The following is a 22,500-nucleotide window of genomic DNA, read 5'->3' on the forward strand; positions in this document are numbered from 1 at the left end:
GAAACAACAAAGAACGAAGTAGACTTCATATTAGGAGATGAAAGCTAGAACGTTAACAACGTTACGGTCATAAAGTCAAAATAGGTAGTGTCCACAGAATTGTAGGTTGCAAAGCTAAATTCAATTTCAGATCCGAGAGAAATAAACTAGTTTTATAAAAGAAAATAAGATTCTAAGCTCTAAGAACTAACTAGGACACTATCGAAGGTATGAATTTAAATTTAGTGAATATCATCAGGGAATCCGCAAAGTAGAAAGTGCAAAAAGTATTAAAGAAAACAAATACTTCACAGCTACAAATGACCTAATTAAAAGAAGAAGGACCATACAGGTTAAAAGCAGGAGAGTCGAAATAGAAAGAGTAGAACTAAAAACTTTTATCAACAAAAGGCAGAGATCGGAGAAAAGAAAAAGAAACAGGGATGAAATAGAGGAAACTACTCGGAAAGATAAAAGTATTAAAGGGACCGAGCGCAGACATGCTTTAGGAAGACAGAAAATGGCATGTTTGACAGATATAAATGGAGAAACCATTAAGTGCAGGTAGAGAATAGTAAAAAGAGTAGAATATTTTTACCAAGAGCTTTACTCGTCGAAGGCCGTACCTGAGACATTAAATTAATCTGTAGACGTTAATAGTGTACCAGAAATTACAAAGAAAATAGTATGTGCTCTAAAAATATGAAACAAGAAAAAGCACCAGGGGAAGGTGGTATATCGATAGATCTTTTGAAAGACGCAAAGAAAGAAGTTCATATTAAGTTAACTAATTTGTACACCCACTGCTTACGTCAAGAAACCGTTCATGAATCCTGGTGTGACGCAATAGTGACTTCGCTTCTTAAAAAAGGGGACCAGAAGGACCTTAATAACTACCAACATATTATCTTGCTATCAAAGGCATATAAAGTATTCTCCAAGATCCCTACCAATAGTCTGTCAAGTTTTAGATGGAAACCAACCCAGAGGACAGGCAGGTTTTAGAAGCGTATATTCGACTCTAGATCATTTGAAGGCGATGAACCTAGTAATCGAGAAAACGACAGAATACACTATACCTCTTTGTTTAGATTTTGTAGATTATGAGAAGGCCTTTGACTAGGTAGAACCAATAGCAGTATTAAACTCACTACGCAAGCAGGGTACAAACGAACAGATCTTAAGGGTTTTAGAAAGTATCTATGCGAATGGTGGCGCTGTAATTCTACAACACAAATATTTAAAAAAGATCAAGATCGGGAAAGGAGTACGGCAAAGTTGCAATTTCAGCAAAATTATTTACAGCTTGCTTGGAAGAGGTTTTCAGAAGGTTGAGTTGGGAAGAGAAAGGTTTGAAGATTAATGGCGAATCTTTGAATCACCTAAGATCTGCGGATGATATTATTCTTATTTCAGAAAGAGCAGAAGAATTCCAAGATATGCTGAGCGATCTGAACAAGGAAGGTCTCTAATTAGGTATAAAAATAGTAAGAGTAAAACCAAAGTAATGTTCAACACGAAACTTCAAAACAGAGATTATAATCGATGGTGAGAGTCTGGAAAAAGTTAAATAGCATAATTATTTAGACCAGATGATAAAAGTGACCAAAAACCATGGTAACGAAATAAGAATATGTATTATAATTGGTTGGAAAGTGGTAAGTATAATAAAATCCTGTGAGGGTCTCTACCTTTATGTTTGAAACGTAAAGTTTATAATCAACGCATTCTGCCAACAATAATCAACGGGTGTAAGATTTGGAAACTGACAAAGGCGAAAAAAAAAAAACTAAGTAATGCATAGAGGAGAATGGAGATATAGATTACGAGAATAACGCTGAGGAACCGAAGGAGAGCAAAATATATATATATATATATATATATATATATATATATATATATAAATATATATATATATATATATTTACATACGTATGTATGTATGGATGGATGGATGGATAGATGGATGGATGGATGGATGAATGGATGGATGGATTTATGCATGTGCGGAGATGTATCCATTTACATGCGGGCATGTTGTCTATATCATGGCACCACCACCAAACCTATAATTGAAAATGTGTTTTCTCCAGGGTAGAAAAATTGGAATTAGTGTGTATACATTACCATGGAGATAAGTATTGCATGCCTGAAATTAGGGAATTAAGTTCGAAGGCCATTCGAAAATAAAATGGTGTGTGTGGACAAAATACTGACTGGAAATTTATCGAAGAGAATGACCTAGTGGGATTCTAGGTCAGATGTAGATAGGGCTGTTATCGTTGATAATAACCCATATGTGAGGTAAATTTTTCATTTTTAATTATTATATATTTTGATTTGTTATTATTTTTATATTATTAATTTCAAGGTGGAAGTACTGGTATAGATGTTAGATATTGTATTCCAAATAAGATTATTTATATCGAAAGCCTTCTTCTGATGAAGGTGATCTTATTAAAAGTATTACACTCGTGCGCGCAAATACATGCATATACACATACATATATATATATATTATATATATATATATATATACATAGGAGAAAAAAGGACTATATATATATATATATTATATATATATATATATATATATATATATACACGCACATAGGAGAAAAAAGAACTCTATAATTTGGCAAGCTGATTAATTAGAAAACATCTCTTTTTATTTCTAAGCTAATTAAAATCGCTTCATATTAAACAAGAAAAATATCAAAAGGAAATATCCTTTAACGTAATACCTACGTCTAAAAAATGTATACATGTTCTATATCTCTTGAATTATACGAAATATAATTCTGAACCCTTTCAACATGGAGACGTTTTATGAATTTTCTGTTCCTTAAACAGCCAGATTTTAATCATGTGAGAAACAGAACTCGTTTCACGTGCTGGGTCTCGATCTACGAGAATATCATTCACCCTGGGATCTCGTAACTAGGCTGAATAAACCTGGATTAAGCTAACTAAGACAGATTTATCAGCGCTCGTCGCCTAATTGAAGAGGCTAGTTAAGTCCTGCCATAATTATATTTCCCCAATTTTTCTTCTTCCTTTCTTCTTCTTGCCAAAGATATTTTTTCTTTCTCTCCCTTTCTCTCATTTATGTGTGTTTGCACGTTCCTTTTCTTTCAAATTTGCCTACCTTTGGATTCTGATCTTTTCATTATTTTTTTCTTCTTCATGAATATCAAAGGCTAATTGTAACACTTTCATTTCTTAATGTTGTATAGTTCATTTACATTTTATCATATTTCCCTTGTTCCCACAGTGATTCTCGTTAAAAACTTTATTTCGGTTAAATCCAAACAAATTTAGGATAAGAACATACGAATGTGGGTAAGCTGCAAGAGACCATAAGGCCTACGCTTGGCAGTTCCATGTCCGTTACTACCTAACATCCCCATCTGAAAAGTTATGCAATATTCTCTTAAAATAATGGATTGCTTCAGCGTTAACTAAACTAGTTTTTGCCTATCACGTGTCAATTTTGCAGAAACTAGAAGCATTTCATCTTACCACTCTAGATATACAAAGCACTTTAATTAGAGGAAGTTTTTTTTAAAACTAGGGATTCTAGAGTGCTATAGACCGAAATCTAGTGGTAGTTAGTGAACGCTTTGTGACTTTAATCGCCTATTTCAGTTCTAGTATTACTTTAAACATTAATGTTAATTTTAGAAAACTGCTGCATCTAAATAATTCTATTTAGTAAATTGAATATAAATGAAAACATATAAAAATATATAAAAAAATTATTTCTAATAAAACTAACATTTCGTCACATGAGAACAGTGGTGGTGATCTTGCAAGCAGGACGTCAATGAGAGTCATCTCCACAGCACCAGTTCTCAACCTCCTTCAGTAAAAATTCTCCGCATTCAGATTTGGTTTAATGTCGCAAACTCCCCCTATCAGAAGGCTAGGACAATGCCCCTTACAAAGGACTTTGTATTATGGAATTTAATTAACCATGCTCTTGGTCCAACTCGCTGGTGGCAGGTTTTGAACTACCGTCACCTCGACCTCCGCCGCAAGTAGCGACGCTCTAACCCGTTCGGCCGGCGAGCATCCTCCGAATTCAGTCGGAAAAAAAAATTCGATTTAAAATTCCTTTTATCAAAGGATCACAAAAAATGTAATACATATTTTTAATTCTTTGTAACATTTGTACATTTACTTGCGTCTTTGTTTCGAAAATAAGTTTTTCACCGACTTTGTTAGTTTATTATAAAGGATTACAAAGGCGGAGCATGCCGACAGGAGACCTTTTGATCCATATCTAGGTCGGATGCGAAAAAAAAAATCATATTAATAATAAAATGATAAATAAAAACTATGATAATGTAAATAACAAATAAAATACATAAATAAATGCATAGGTATAGTTAAATAATAAACAAACAGGTAAATAGTAAATAATAATAAATTTCACTTAAGACTAAGATTTTATTTGTTTCTTAGTCTACATTTTCCGTTTTCATTTGTTTATCTGTTCATGTATTTATATATCTGTTTCATTATTCATTTATGAATTAATATCTATTTTTTCTAATTATTTATCAAATCATTTTTTCTTTTTTGTTTATTCATCTATTTATTAACTGATTGATTTTTTCTCTTTTTTATTTTTGTTTTTTGGGGTTTGTTTTATCCATTTATTTATTTATTTATTTATCTAGTCATTTTTTTACCCCTGTATTAATCCGTTTATATATCTATTTACTGTATCTATCTTATTTGTCTATTTTCATTTAATTCATTCAGTTATTTTTACTTGTTTCTATTTTTGTACGTATACATTTTATTTGTCTATTTTCATTTTATCCAGTTATTTTTATTTATCTATTTATTCATTTTTGCGCGGATACATTTTGTCTATTTTCACTTTATTCATTCAATTATTTTTATCTATTTATTTTTTATTTTTGCACGGAGACATTTTATTTGTCTATTTTCTTTTTAATCCTTCAATTGTTTTTATTTATTTACTTTTTATTTTTGCACGGATACATTTTGTCTATTTTCTTTTTATTCAGTTATTTTCATTTATTTATTTATTTTTGCGCGGATACATTCAACGGTGAAATAAGGGATTTCATATATTCTGTTTAACACTACACAATTCTATTCAGCTCTGAGAGAGCCCTGGGATTTAACGAGATGTACACAGAAAATCAAAGGGTTACAATTCAGGAATGACAATTACCAGATGCAGTTTTTAATCAGACAGATAACGATCTTGGATTGCAAACTCATGCATTGCAATTTGCAATTGGAAATGCTCCCATTAACATATAAAAGGTCAATAAAAAAGCAGTTTGACCAATGAAACCAGCCTTGAGCAGCTTACACTAACTGGGGATTCAATATTCGAACCAACACTAACTGGGGATTCAATATTCGAACCGAATTTATGAGTCTGGAGTTTTCTTATTGATTTTCTTAACACTTTTGTTCACATGATAGAAAAAGGAACAACGACAACAAAAAGGAAAACAAAACAACAACAAAAACAACAACACGAACAATCATTAACACTGATATTGTCACTACCACTATCACCACCATCATCATATGCTTTACTATTACTACCACCATCTTTACCACCTGCACCTCTTCCACCACCACTACCACCACCTTTTCCACTACGACTACCACCTTTTCCACCAACACTATCACCACCTTTTTCCACTACCACTACCACCACCTTTCCCACCACCTATTCCACCACCACTACCACCTATTCCACCACCACTTCGTCAATTTCCACCACCACCACCTTTTCCACCACCACTACCACCTTTTACCCACCACCACCACCTTTCCCACCACCACTACCACCATCTTTACCACCTGCACCTCTTCCACCACCACTACCACCACCTTTTCCACTACGACTACCACCTTTTCCACCAACACTATTACCACCTTTTTCCACTACCACTACCACCACCTTTCCCACCACCACTACCACCTATTCCACCACCACTACCACCTATTCCACCACCACTACCACCTATTCCACCACCACTACCACCTTTTCCACTACCACCACCACTACCACCATCTTTTCCACCACTACCACCACCTTTCCCACCACCTTTCCGACTACCACCACCTTTCCCACCACCTTTCCGACTACCACCACCTTTCCCACCACCACTACCACCTTTTCCACCACCACTACCACTTTTTCCACCACCACCACCTTTTCCACCACCACTACCACCTTTTCCACCACCACTTCCACTTTTTTCACCACCACTACCACCTTTTCCACCACCACTACCACCTTTTCCACCACCATTACCACTTTTTCCACCACCACTACCACCACCTTTCCCACCACCACTACCACCTTTTACACCACCACCTTTTCCACCAGCACTACCACTTTTTCCACCTTCACCACCTTTCCCACCACCACTACCACCTTTTCCACCACCACTACCACCATTTCCACCACCACCAGTGTTGCTATTAAGAGAATCAATTTGACCATCAACCACCATGCCATGAACACTCATCATCAAGAAAGCCACCTCCATTACCATAACCACCACCACCACCTCTACCACCACCACCACCGCCACCAATTACCCTTACTACTGCCAGCGGTGACAAAACAGACGAAATGATAACTACAATATCAGTAAAGAAAAATACAAGGACAAAGCAAGAAAAACAAGGACAAGAAAAGCATAAAGATTTACTGAGAAATAAACGTTTTGATCTCATTGAAGAAGACCTAAATGGTCGAAACGTTTATTATTAACAAACCTTCATAGCGTGAAAGTTTCATTGGCACTTCAACTTCATACATATACCAAAGGCTTTTTCCCCCTTACACGGGGGGTAGTCAAAAAGAAAAAGGCATAGAAATCACTCTTCCCCATTTCATTTCCCATATATTCCACTCCCCTCCACCCTCCTCCGTCCCTCATATCTTGTCACCTCCTTTTATTAATATTGGCCTCAAATGTTTCTGGGGATAACTTGACATCCTGTCCGAACCTTCTACGAGATACCTACTAAGCATTTCAGCGGCTTTAACCCATCGTTTTTCGCTCATATTTCCGAAATAACCATTCACATCAGTATGACATATTAGCACAGCCTAATTCCCACCCTGCCCTAATTTTTGACGTTATAGTGCATTCACAAGTGTATTTGATTACGGCGTTTACTCTTGATATTAAGTGTGTCGTAGCCGACACCCGTGAAGTAAATCAAACAGGTGAAGTCGTGACGTCATCACAAACTACCTCGTGTATCCCAACTTCACTTGTTCGATTTACTTCACGGGTGTCGGCTACGACACACTTAATATCAAGCGTAAACACCGTAATTAAATACACTTGTGAATGCACTATAACGTCAAAAATTAGGGCAGGGTGTGAATTAGGCTGTATTAATATACCATGCTGATGTGAATGATTATTTCGGAAATATGAGCGAAAAACGGTGGGTCAAAGCCGCTGAAATGCTTAGTAGTTCCTTTATATCCCTGAAGTCGTCTACATCGGCGAAGAATGGGAATAAATTCAGTGACCAAGCTATCTTTATAAACATGATTAATTTTCCTTCCTATTTTTTTTAAAGAACTGGACAATGCAAGGACGACATCGTTATCTTCACCTTGTCATTGATTAATCATCGAGGATGTAGCGTAAAAAAAGGGTTGAATTAATGGAACGCAGATAAATGATCACCTCTGTGTTGGCGTCGAAATGAATCATTAGTACTCTTGGCGATTATTCCACGCTATTTGTAAAGTTTGCATTAGGCGTGTCATGCTCATCACACGGAACGCCTGACATGGATTCCCTGGGAAGCCAAGTGAATTAAAGGAAAGCAAAAGGAAGGAACGCATAGCAAGGCAAAGCAAGACAAAGTAGGTAAGGCAAAGCATGGTAAAGTAGGTAAGGTAAGGCAAAGCAAAGCAGGCAAGGAAAGGAAAGGCAAGGCAAGGCAAACTAAGGCAAACCAAGGTAAGGCAAACCAAGTCATGGCAAGGCAAGGCAAACCAAGACAAGGCAAGGCAAAGCAAAGGAAGAAAATAAGAAAATAGAAGAGAAGGAAGAAAAGAAGAAAATAGAAGAGATGAAGAGAGAAAACCAGAGAACACCAGAGAAGATCAGAGCAGAGCAGAGCAAAACAAAGCAAAGCAAAGCAATGATGAGAAACCTCTGATGAGGCAAAAGCCGGTCTTTTGTTTATGGTTGATGTCGGGTTGCCTCCTCGCTTAGCCAGTGCTGTCAGGACCGCAGAGGAGTTACCTTACACTAACTTGGTGGGAGTTCAGAAATTAGATCGCCACTTAAGTTGATTAACTTATGTTTGGTGATAATTACACGTCAGCCCTTTGGGTTTTGTGCAAGCCTCCTTTGGTTATCTGATACTGTAGTTCGGTGCTAGAATAAATATATAATGTATATTTGTTATTTACATTATTATAGTTTTTATTTATTATTTTATTATTATTATGATTTTTTTCGCATCCGACCTAGATATGGACCAAAAGGTCTCCTGTCGGCATGCTCCGCCTTTGTAATCCTTTGTATATGTATGTATGTATACGTGTATGTTGAAATATATGTAAGTAGCTGTACATGATTGTGCGTTTCCATGAATGTACAGCATCTGTGTGTGCTTGGATGAACGCCTGAAAAAATATACATACATACATAAATACATATAGCAACGGAAGGTATCCTAAGTCAAATGTATAAATTCACTCCCATCTATTTGTGAAGTCAAGTAAACACTAAACTAAAGAAGTCTACTGCCATCATGCTCTATCAATGTAAGATCATTTCCAAACAATCCCATTGAGATTAGTTTTAATCCTTTTGTTTGTGGAGTGACTTCTTCCAGCTGAATAAGATCGTAGAATGAAGAGAGAACAAGAATAAAACGTCAAACCACTCATGACGAATTTTTCATGAAAAATTCTGGAAGAATGTCGTCATTGAAATATATGGTCGGGGGGAATCTTTGTCATCTCCACCGTACTGGATAGCATTCTCATTCTTATTCTCATTTTCATTTTCATTCTCATACTTCTCATTCTCGTCCTCATCCTTCTTATTCTCGTCCTTTTCATTCTCGTCCTTCTCTTTCTCGTCCTTCTCTTTCTCGTCCTTCTCTTTCTCGTCCTTCTCGTTCTCGTCCTTCTCGTTCTCGTCCTTCTCGTTCTCATCATTCTCATTTTCATCCTTCTTATTCTTATCCTTCTCATTCTCATCCTTCTCATTTTCATCTTTCTTATTCTTATCCTTTTCATCCTCATCCCTCTCATTCTCATCCCTCTCATTCTCATCCTTCTCATTCTCACCCTTCTCATTCTAATCCCTCTCATTCTCATCCTTCTTATTCTTATCCTTTTCATCCTCATCCCTCTCATTCTCATCCCTCTCATTCTCATCCTTCTCATTCTCATCCTTCTCATTCTCATCCTTCTCATTTTCATCCTTCTTATTCTTATCCTTCTCATTCTCATTCTCATTTTCATCCATTATTTTTTCACTCTCTCTCTTTCTCTCTCTCTCTTTATTCTGGCTGCCTTCAGTCGACTTCATTCATTCATGTTTCCACTAATCCCATCAGACGAGAGTGACGTAACATGATTAACTCCTTACATACGTGGTAGCACGCTTCTACTTTTGTTCATTATTGATTGACTGAATGACTGACTTATTGAGTGATCGATTGTCTCACTAACTGATTGATTTCCTTATACATATTTATTCATTAGAGAGTTTATCTATTAATTTTTTTATTTATTTGTTAATTTATCTCTATCTATTCATTCATTCATTTATCATTTATTTATCAATACTTATTTAGTTTGGTCTAGTTGCACCTGGACAATCTTCATTACCAAGGATGCTTCTCAATAAGCCACAGAGTTACCACTTCAGACTGACACACGAATACAACTCTTTGGTAAGAAATCCATATGAAGAGTTTGTTTTATTACACGTGTCCGTGAACGACTCGGTAAGGTCACTATCCATTAATATATGGAATTGCTTCGATCACGAGTAAAGGCGATGGAGTGGACAGAATTTTACAAACTTATTTCAATCCTGCTGCAATGCTTCTGATCCATAGTTGTACATTCTTTCCGTACTGAAGAACCTTTTTCTTCTGTTTGTCTGTTTATCTATTTGTTTGTTTACCTAATTATTTTTCAAATGCATGCATGTATATATATATATATATATATATTATATATATATATATATATATATTATATATATATATAAGACAAACAAACAAACAAGTAAATACATGGATACCTGCATAAATGCGTATATTAATACACGCACAAGCAATTCAAGATAACAAATAAATAAGTAAGTAAAAAACAATAACTAACTAAACCAATAGGGAACAGATAAACAAGCAGATACAAAAAATAGTTAAGTAGACGAAAAAATACACAGATACATAGAAATATTTATATAAATAATTAGAAAATAAATAGGTAAATTATTGAATAATCGAATAAGAAAGCGAACAAATTAGCAAATAAAAACAAACAAATAAATGAATAACACAAACAAATTACTAAATTAGTAAATACACAAATTAATAAATAAAGCATATCAAATAATTAAATAGATAGTTAAATAAATGTTTAACAAAATAACTTAAACATGTAAATGAATATATATACAAGCAAAAGAATAAACAGGTAGATAAGATAAATATTACAAAGAAATAAATGCATTAATAAACTTATCACTTTTACATCTCTACCGTATTACCATGTTCCTCTTTTCCAAGTTAGACTCAAATCCAATAGGATTAATCTCTCCCTTAAACTGTATTAAGCCTCACATTGACAATAAAGATCGACTACTTGACTACGCTAATCGTCACAAATGACCGAAAACTACATCTCCAAATTGCTAAATGACTTACCATTACAGAGGATTCAACTAGGAACGCCCCAGGACTGCCATCTTGGGTATTGTGCCGTGCATATAGAATTGTACCAATTAGGATCTAGTGGGATAATTAAAAGCGAATTACCCAATGAAGCGCACCTTGATTAACCACGTGCAACCGTGAGTTGGTACCTTAACAAGCTTGACATTGATGCTGACTTTGAGGTTCACTTGCAACATCTGCAAGAGCCTCACTAACTATGATACCTTTAATATCTACAACTTCACCGTCTACAATGACTTTCCCACCTGCATTACCTTTCCCATCTACAATTCCTTTATCATATGAAATAGCTTCACCATCTACAATACCTTAAACCATCTGCAAAAGCATCACTATCTACAACATCTTTACTATCTACAATAGCATCACCATTTACAATACCTTTACCATATGCAATAGCATCATCATTTGCAACACATTTACTACCTACAACGCCTTTACCATCTTCATAGTTTTCAAAATCTACAATATCTTTACCATCTCCATTTCCTTTACAATCTGCATTATCTTCACTATCTACAACACATTTACTATCTACAACGCCTTTAATATCTGTATAATTTTCAACATCTACAATACCTTTACCATCTCCATTTCTGCATTATCTTCACCTACAGTTCCTTCACCACTTGTATTGTCCTCAGCATTTTACCAAGCAAAAATAAGGTCTCTGTGTTTGCTGGCTATACCAGGATCCTCCTTCGTGTTTTCTTTTTCTTTATTTTTATTTATTTATTCATCTTTATCCGAAGGTACGAGACTATGTATGTATGTACGTATGTATGTATATATGTATGTATATGTGTGTATGTATGTATGTATGTATGCATGTATATGTATGTATGTATGTATGTATGTATGTATGTGTGTGTGTATGTATGTATGCTTGTATGTGTATGATGCTTATATGTGTGTGGGCATGTATGTGTTTATATATGTATTCATGTATGTATTCATGTATCCCTGTATATATGCTTGTATGTGTATGTGTGCATGTATGTATATATGTGTTTATATTGTATTCATGTATGTATTCATGCATCCATGCATGTATTTATGTACGTATACATGTATATACAGTACATACACACCTCCATCTACCTACATGTATGTACCTCTACAAACCTACCTGTCTACCTATTCGCCTCTACTCTCCTGTTCTAACTCCCCCCGTTCCTGAAGAACCAACTTAATCTCCCTCGAGATGAGGTCGTCCATCCACAGGCTTTATGACGTGCTGAGGAAGCACCCTGTGCTGACTCAGTACATGTTGTCTCTCCCTACGCTATACACGAGGATAAGGACACAATAGAATACAATGGAGTGTACGATGATGGTGAATGTAGAAGACATGAAATTTAGTCTCTAGTGATGCTGAATGTAATAAAAGAATAAAATATATTTGAATTACACGAAGATATGGACACAATAGAATACAATGGAGTGTACGATGATGGTGAATGTAGAAGACGTGAAATTTAGTCTCTAGTGATGCTGAATGTAATAAAAGAATAAAATAAATTTGAGTTAATTTGTTATGCGGGTAGATGAAAATAGTATGGAATACAGTTAAATTTCGAAGTTGTGTGAGAATTTTTTTGTGTATGATGATGGTGAATGCAATAAAAAGATTGAATCTAATACCTATTGATGCTGAATGGAATTTAAAAAAAATAGGTTTAGATTATTCGCTATGGATGAAGATAGAAATATAAAAATACAAAGAAATGTTAAGTTTGTACGAGATATTTAGGGTCTATTATCATGTTGACTGCAATGAAAAAATGAGAATTAGTCTCTAATAATGCTAAATGGAATAAAACCAGACTCATTATAGATGAATTTGCCTTCCATAAAGATACGAGTATCATAATATGTGTCGAGGCTGTATAAGAAATTTTGGGTCATTTAGGATAGTGAATGAAATATAGTTAAAATAGTTCTCAATGACTTAATATGAATTAGAGTAAGATACAAAGGAGGAATTTGTTAAAAAAAATATAGATTTACACAAATAAAAATATGAAAAAATATATAAAATAAAAATATATCAAAGTAAGCTGAAATCCATGAACTGAAAGATGATGTATATTAACCAAAGATTAAACAGATGAAAATATAATATGCCAAACAAATAAAAGAAAAAATACGATTGTAACACACGTGCCCCATTCTCTCGTTCTGGTTCCTCGTATTCCAAAATGCTTCGCATGCGATTACCGAAGTGTAAAAGTTGTAACAACGAATAATATTGTTTTGATCTACGTTTAGATTAAATCTGTGTCTGTGACATTGATCCTCTTGTTTTTGGATTGTCAGAAATACTTGGTTCCAGACACAATGAACAGATTTAACTGAAGCAATTAAGATCAACAAAATGATAATTTATGTTAATTTGGAAACATTGACCACCCACCCCCACCACCACCACTGTATGGAGTGCTGGCTACATATATATATATATATATATATATATATATATATATATATATATATGTATATATCATATTATATATATATTTATATAATATTCATTCATTTATCCATTTTATTTTTCTATTTATCTAGCCTATTTACTTTTTTTTACATGTCTGAGAACCAATCAGTCAGCATTATTTCATAGTTGGAGGATTATCTTAAAAAAAGAAAGAGAAAAAAAATAGACGAAAAAGTTAATCGGGTTACAAAGCCAAGCACAATACCGCCAACTACGAAAGACATCACAAACTCCATAACCAATTACTGGATAATATTTCAGCCTCAGACTTCGGCGAATGAGCTATATATACACACAAGTTACACAAAAGTGTCTATTGAAAACCATTGTTTAGACTACATACTCTCATCCAAGTCCTGTTAGACAATTAAGGAGAAAAACACGTTTATGTAGAGGAATGTACCGACACGTTTGATCCATAGCAATATCCGCTAGCGCGCATGCGCACGTAAACCAGGATATTTGTATCCGTGTTTATGCCAATGTATTTTTGTGAACTTTGCTTTGTGTAGGCGGCTGGGTTCGTATGCGTGTATTAGAGGATGTAAATGACCTGTTTTGTGCTAGTGTGTGTGTGTGTGTGTGTGTGTGTGTGTGTGTGTGTGTGTGTGTGTGTGTGTGTGTGTGTGTGTGTGTGTGTGTGTGTGTGTGTGTGTGTGAGTGATTCACCTTGGTCTTTAGATCACGTGTTGGACTCGTGATTGACAGCTATTTCCCTCCCGGAAGAGAGCTCAGAGCTCGTATGACCGATCTATGGGTAATGCTATGACCTTACACTCACACACACACCCAACTCCCCGCCCACGAGAGTTGGAGTAACGACTCGAAGCGCAGCGATACTGAAATAATATCAGCCCTGGGCAGGATTCGAACCAGGTACCGCCGGCACCGCCGTACTGACAATCTGGGACTCTACCAACCGCGCCACTGAGTGAGTGTGTGAGTGTGTGTGTGTGTGTGTGTGTGTGTGTGTGTGTGTGTGTGTGTGTGTGTGTGTGTGTGTGTGTGTGTGTGTGTGTGTGTGTGTGTGTGCGTGTTCTTGAATAATATACATTCTTGACTGCGTGCATCAGCTAACGACATGACATCAAAAACGATGACTGTCTTGATCAGAGACATACGCCTTCTCCAAGTCCATTCTTCTCTCTTTCTCTTTCTCCTACATTTTGCTCTCACCTTTTCTCTCACTCTCTCTGACTCTCTCTTTCTCTCTTACTCTTTCTCTCATTCTCAGCTCTTTTTTTCTTTTATTCCTCTTTAACTTCTTCTTCCTGTGATTGTACCCTTCTCCTCGTATTTCCTCTTCCTGTTTCTCTTTCCTCCTCGTCCATCGTACTTCTCATCTTCATCCTTCTTCATTTGCTTCTCTTTGTTCCCTTCTTCCTTCTCTTTCTCCTCTCTTGTCTTTCTCCATCCTCTTCCTCCTTCTGCTTCATCTTTCCTTTCATTAAGGTCCTCTATGATCCTACGACTGAAAGAGGAGGTGGAAGAGGAAGTCAAAGAGATGGAGAGAGAAAAAGAGGAAAAGAGAGAAGAGGAAGAAAAACAAGAGGGAGAGGGAGAGGGAGAGGGAAAAGGAGAGGGAAAAGGAGAGGAAAAAGGAGAGGGAGAGGGAGAGGGAGAGGGAGAGGGAGAGGGAGAGGGAGAGGGAGAGGGAAAGGGAGAGGGAGAGGGAAAGGGAGAGGGAGAGGGAGAGGGAGAGGGAGAGGGAAAGGGAAAGGGAAAGGGAAAGGGAAAGGGAAAGGGAGAGGGAGAGGGAGAGGGAGAGGGAGAGGGAAAGGGAGAGGGAAAGGGAAAGGGAAAGGTAGAGGGAAAGATGGGGAGGGGAAAGAAAAGAAGTATAGAAGAGGAAGAAGAGGAAGTAGGGAGGATGGAAGAATAGAAAATGGAGATAGAGGAAGAGAACGAAATGGAGTTGTAGGAATAGGAGGAATAAGAGGAGAAATGAAAAAAAGGAGGCGGAAGAAGAGGAAGAGAAAAAAAAAGAGGAAAAAAGCGAAACTAAGGAGAGAAGACAGTTACTAAGAAAATGAATGGAAATGAGGAGGACAAGAGGACAGGAGGATGAAAGATAGAAAGGAAACAAGAGAAAGAGGATAAGGATTAATGAAACGGGAGATGACGTCTTCGCGAAACACAAGGTTTCAGCTCCTCCACTTCAGTCGTTCTGAAACTGAAGTCTTTCGTTTCATGATATAAATGACTAAATGCACTTTACTTATCACTGCACAGGGCTAAATACGTTCCGTTATCAGGAAAAATATGATTAATTTTAGTGTCAATTTTGATCTGTTTTATAGGTTTGTATGAGCTGAAATTGTCAGACTTTTTATCGTTATATTTTATTTTGATTTGTTTTATATGTTTATATGTGTATGACCTATGTTTTATGACGTAACGCAATAAAAGTGAGAAAGCAAGAACGAGACCACGAGAGATCTAGAGAGAGTAAGAGAGCGAGAGACAACAAATAAAGAGAGCAAGAGAGAATAACTGATTTTTCTCGCTTAACTATACTTGCCTCAAAAAGAGAGCGAGAGACAACAAATAAAGAGAGCAAGAGAGAATAACTGATTTTTCTCGCTTAACTATACTTGCCTCAATTTGCGAAACAGGTTGTTTACACAATATATCTGTGACAATAGACATATTGTTATGATTTGACACCATTGTCACCGTTATCGACAGTACTGTATAATAACGAGCATGTCTATTGTCCTTCCATCCAGGTCACTAACAAGATCAGTGGCTTCCAATCTGAGGACCATGGAGACCTCTAAGGAGGCCATGAGGACCCCCAAAAGGGACCATGAGGACCCCCCAATGGGACCAAGGGGACCCCCAAGGGGACCATGATAAGAATTTAGGGTCGCTATGACCTGCAGTTACATTTTATACATTTCTATTCAATGTAGTCTAATTACCCGTCATCCAGGAGGGAGGAGGGTGGAGGGGAGTGGAATATATAGAAAATGGAATGGGTGGGAGTGGTTTCTTTTTGGATGATGTAATTACCTAAGTTTATCACAAAAATGATCAAATGTAAGCTGATTATGATTGTCAACTTGGTCATATATCCAAAAATTTCTCTTCATATATATATATTTTTGTTTTACTTGCGAAGAAAATAAATGGGAGCCAGATGAATGTTTAGAGTTCATGAAGGGCTGGGAATGGAGCGAAAAAGACTGAGAACCAATGTCCTAGCGGACTAAATCCCACCTAATCTGCACTCGTCCTAGACGACCATATCCCCCACCCAATCTGCACTTCGAAACGTGTCATTAAACAAACAATCCTCCTGAGCCTAAGACGGACTATTGGCAACCACTACAGAGATCCTGACGGACACGCTGACAACCCTACGTGCCGCCTGTCGCCTGCCTGACACATTCAATGGCTGGTCAGCTGTCAGCTTGGGTGCGAATTGCTCCAATGTGCTGACGACGTATTGACTGAGTGATTGTTTGTCTTGGTGGCCATGTTGTCGACCAAATGACCGGTTCGGGACCGTGACCAATTGGCTCCCTGATGTCGAAAACTGGTCGAGTTTGTGGTGTGGAATCTGGTCGAATACATGTGATCAATTTGCTTTGTACAAACGGATTCTAAAACACACACGTACTTATGCGACATTTTCTAAACATCTTTTTATCTATTTATTTAAGTATATATAATAATAATAGTAAAATAAATATATGAATAGATACATGATAACAGTAAAAACAACAACAATAATAATAATAATAATAATAATAATAAAACAATAACATTAATGATTATGATGATGATGATCATCATGGTGATGAGCATGATGATAAAAACAATAGAAATATAAAAACAAAACACAAAATGTAAAAATAAACAACAAAAATACAAAAACAAAAACATAATAATAATAATGATAATAATATTAATAATGATAATAATAATAATAATAATAAAAATAATAACGATAATAAAATATAATATAATATGATAGCATATGATAATGAGATAATAATATAAAAATAATATGAATATAATAATATAACAATAATATAATAACATAACAATAACAAAGATAAATAATCTTTTACGGATTTATAAATGTAAATATAAATATCCCTGTCAACAAAATAAATATATACCGTATATGAATTCAAATTTTGATATCAATATAAAATTTGATATCAATACAAATGTAGAATATACATATTATATATATATATTGATATATATATATTATATATATATATTTACACTATAATATATGCAAATAAATGTACTAATGAATAAACAAACAGGTAAACAAATTAAATCTAATAAGATGCTATTGAATAAAAAAAAACACATAGGAAAAAAGAAATCCAATCATTTTTATAGCATCATGGTAACAATAGAACTGGCATAGTTCTTCGAATAATATGTGATAGAAAAATTCCATCAAGATTATCATAATTGTTTTTGTTATCGTTACACTGGTGGCAAAGGTTATTTTTATGATTTCAATAAAATATGTTAACTACATAGAAATTATTTTATGGTCCTATTATGTGTGTAATTACGTTTTCTTTAACTCCGGTTGCTTGCTATATTCTCCATGTAGACAAATTACCCTTAGCATTTACTATCTTTTATCGCAATGGTTGAGAGATAATAGTTTCTTCACAGACTTTCTGGCTGCGGGCAGAGTGCATTGAAGGCATATCTCGAGAATAATAAAAATCACTACGGAGCTGTAAAGTAGTTTAGTTATTTGGTACCAGGTAAGCAAAGGCAGTTAAAGGGATGAGGTTAACATTGAAAATGTATTTGGTTAATAATAATTAACCCGTGGTTCTAGTCTTTAAGGTGTTCCCAAGTTCTCGTCTCCGGCAGATTTTTTCTGATTTTATCATCATTATACCAAAACAATAGAAAGAATAAAAAATCTAAGCAGGTCCATATAAATGTATAATGTACACATATATGTCAACGACCAAGCACACATAAAGATACAAACATAAGCACACTAGCTGTCATATACATACGCATATACAAATACAAATACGTACGCACACACACACACACAATTATATATATATATATTATATATACATATATATGTATATATATATATATATATATATATATATATATATATATATATAACTCCATCACAAGTACTCGAACCTTTGCATTACAACGGAGCTTATTAATCCATTTTTCACAATGACACACAACATGCATGCAATAATATGCATATATATATATATATATATATATATATACACACATATATATATATATATACAAACGTGTTTCTTCACACTATTATGGAAGTGCTTGATTTTATTGCCACACCACCCCCCAAGTATTACAAAGAATAAATTGATGACAAATCTAAAAGGATACTCACAGACCCGCTCCCCAAATACATAATAAAATAGATGAATAAATAGATGAATAGATAAATGAATAAATATAAGCATAATTAGGAAGTTAAATAAAAAAGAATAGAATATATAAATTGATAATCGAATATAAGAAATAATAAACAAATAAATAAGGTAATAAATGAATGAACAAATATATGAAGATAAAAAAGGACATATAGGGATAAGTAAATAAATAAATGTAATATAACTAAATGGATCGACTTGGTACAAACTTGGGTCCTGAAACGCGGTCAAAAGTCCAATTACAGACCCAAAGGCCTCATACCGCGACTCCTGTCCCCCATATTACATTCTATAATGAAAACTAAATTTACTTGTCTCGTAATAACTAGACGATCTTGTTCCTTTTCGCGGAGCGTGGCCCAATTCTAGATTTATCATTACCAATTATTAACTGCCATTATGATTAACTGCTCGAATCAGTTATTAGCTTCTTGTTAGAGAGATTAATGTCATCATTTTCTTGCAACTTGTTGACACACAAATTGCCAAGTGGAGTGACTTGTTTGGGCACCAAGTCGAGGGGAGTAGACACGGAATTGATTGCTCTGCATGCAGGTCGAGGTCATAAACACATGTGAAACCAATGAATATACACATACCGAAACGTGTGTGAACTATATTATATATATATATATATATATACATATATATATACATATATATATACATATACATATATATATATACATATATATATATATATATATTGATACCGCAATCGGTCTCTCTCACTTGTTAAGTGTTAGCGGAGGTTCAAGTCTTTAGTTGTACCACGTATCTATTTCTGCATATATACCTCCTCGAGTTTCTCGATGTTAATGTCTTAGAAATAAAGTGAATTGTGGTTGATATATATATATATATATAATCATACATATATACATATACCAAAGGCTATTTCCACATAATAGGGGAGGTAGCCAAAAAACAAAGGCATAAAAATCAACTCCCACCCATTCCATCCCCCAAATACTCAACTCCCATTCACCCCCTCCCTCCCTCTTATCTTGGCTCCTCCTGGATACACATGGGAGAGGGTGGTGGATGGAATGGTGGTAGAGAGGACGTTAATGGACAGAATAGTAGTGACTTGGGAGAATAGTACGAAGAGTTAAGGATTTACATGTTCTAAGGGGAAAAAGTGATGTAATATCAAATCATTTTTTGGTGGAAGGTAAGCTGAGAGTGGAGGATAGATGGAGAATGAAGAAATGGACAGAAGGTAGGGAAGTGCTTAAAGTAAACTGCTTAAATGAGAAAGAAAAGAAGTACAAGCTGAGGGAGGAGTGGGAGGGAGTGGAGGAGGAAGGGAGATGGTTCAAGGAAGGAGTCACAAGGTGTGCAAAGAGGGTGTGTGGAACAAGGAGGATGGGAAGAAACAGAAGGAAGGGTAGTGAGTGGTGAGGTTGTAGAAGAGAAGAAACTAGTATTCGTAGATTAGTTACAAAATAGGACTAAAGAATCATGTGAAATGTACAAATAAAAGAGAATTAGATCATGATGAAAAGAGGAGAGCAGATGGGGTAAGAGTATGACAGAATTTTTTTAAAGTAATAAAAAGATGTTTTGGAAAGACATTAAGAGAGGAAGAGGAGGCGAATCAAGTAGAGAAGAAAAGGTAAAAGATGCAGATGAAGAGATGATAATGAAAGAGAAGGCAGTAGGAGGAAGATAGGCAAAGTATTTTAGTGAGTTGCTATATATGAAGAAGGATAGGGAGGAAAAGATAGTTGCAGTGGAAAGCGCTAAGAAAATGACAAGGATCAGTGAGGAAAATGGAGGAGAAATAAGAAAGGATAAGATGAAGGCAGTTGTTAAGATTATGACTGGAGGAATGCCAGTATAGTTCCAGATTGTTAAGTGTAGTTGCGGAGGCTTATGTATATACACACATATTCACATGTACCGTACATAATACTCATCCAATGAAGAAATCAAACAAGCAGGCAAACAAGCGAGAGAGTGAGACAGTGACGGAGAGAAACAGAGAGAGAGAGAGAGAGAGAGAGAGAGAGAGAGAGAGAGAGAGAGAGAGAGAGAGAGAGAGAGAGAGAGAGAGAGAGAGAGAGAGAGAGAGAGAGAGAGAGAGAGAGAGAGAGAGAGAGAGAGAGAGAGAGAGAGAGAGAGAGAGAGAGAGAGAGAGAGAGAGAGAGAATGAAGGGGAGGAAGAATAAGAGAGAATAAGAGGGAAAATGCGAGAGAATGAGAGAGAAAGAGAGAGAGAGAGGGGGGAGATATATAGAAATAGAGCTAGATAGATATATAGATAGAGAGACAAAGAGAGATTAATGTTGAACGTGGGAAACCAATCTTTGCAGGTTTCTGGTCAATCTTTGGCCTTTCTTCATCTTTTCCTTTGAAACACAATGGGACCCAAGTTAATCGCTTTAAAGTTTCCTTTGTTTAGTTTCTTTTTTTAAACGATATCATTTAAACCCGATTGGAAATATCAAGTTATGTTTGGCAGTTTGAGAAAAATCTAACTCGGTTCGTGGAAAAGGAATGGTTAAGAGAAAGAGCAGGAGGGGGCAAATGACAAAAAAGATGTGTGGAGGAGAAAGAAGAGGGTAAAAGGAAAGGAAGAGGAGGAAGATAAGTATGGGAGGAGGACAAAGAAGAATGATGACGGAGAATAGGAACAGAGAAGGAAGGATTTGGGAAAGAAAAGCGAAGAAAAAGAAGAATGGAGAAAGAGAAACAAAAGAAGAATAAAAAGAGCTGAAAAAGAAACTGTACGACAATTGGAGACATGGAAGCATAGGCAGGGGAAAAGGAAGGAAAAAGGAAGAAAGGTAGAATAGGAAGAAAAGAGGAGGTACAAAGGGAAGCAGACGGGAATGGAACGATTTATATATATACATATATAAATACATATATGAATATATATATACATATACATATATATACATATATACATATATAAATACATATATGAATATATATATACATATACATATATATACATATATACATATATAAATATATATATATATACATATGTATACATACATTATATATACATTATATTATATATATATATATATATACACGCACATATATATATATATGTATATATATACATATATACACACACACACATATATGTATATGTATATATATATATATATACACATATATATATCATATATACACATATATACATATATATATATATATATATATTCTGTTGAAAACGACAGCAAATTCATTAGAAATTAATTTCTTTCTTAAGCTTTCTAGCTTTCGGAAAGTAGATTTCTGGGGAAATGAGAGGGGAAGAAGCAAATTTCCAATTGACATTGGTAACTTATATTAACACAGAAGTCTATGTTATATACAAAATAAATGAAAATAAACAAAACACAGTATGATAAACCCAAGACGTTTCGCAGATCGTTCTGCATCTTCAGTTGGAATGAAGGGAAGTGTGACCAAGACGAGTATAAATATGTATAAAGGAAAAAACTTGGAGAGGTCACTTAATGACTCTCCTCTGTTTGGCTGGCGCTATTTGGTTGGTTCCTAAGCCTAGCCGATCGCCTAAGGCATGACATTTTATCCTCTGCGGGGATATTTTGGACCTTTATGGGTGTTCTCTGATCTGGTGGTTGTATTTTGGTGAACAAATGTCTC

This window comes from Oratosquilla oratoria, chromosome 20 (genome assembly GCF_046742065.1).
Source record: "Oratosquilla oratoria isolate Oo_2021 chromosome 20, ASM4674206v1, whole genome shotgun sequence".
In the NCBI taxonomy this organism is placed as follows: Eukaryota; Metazoa; Arthropoda; class Malacostraca; order Stomatopoda; family Squillidae; genus Oratosquilla; species Oratosquilla oratoria.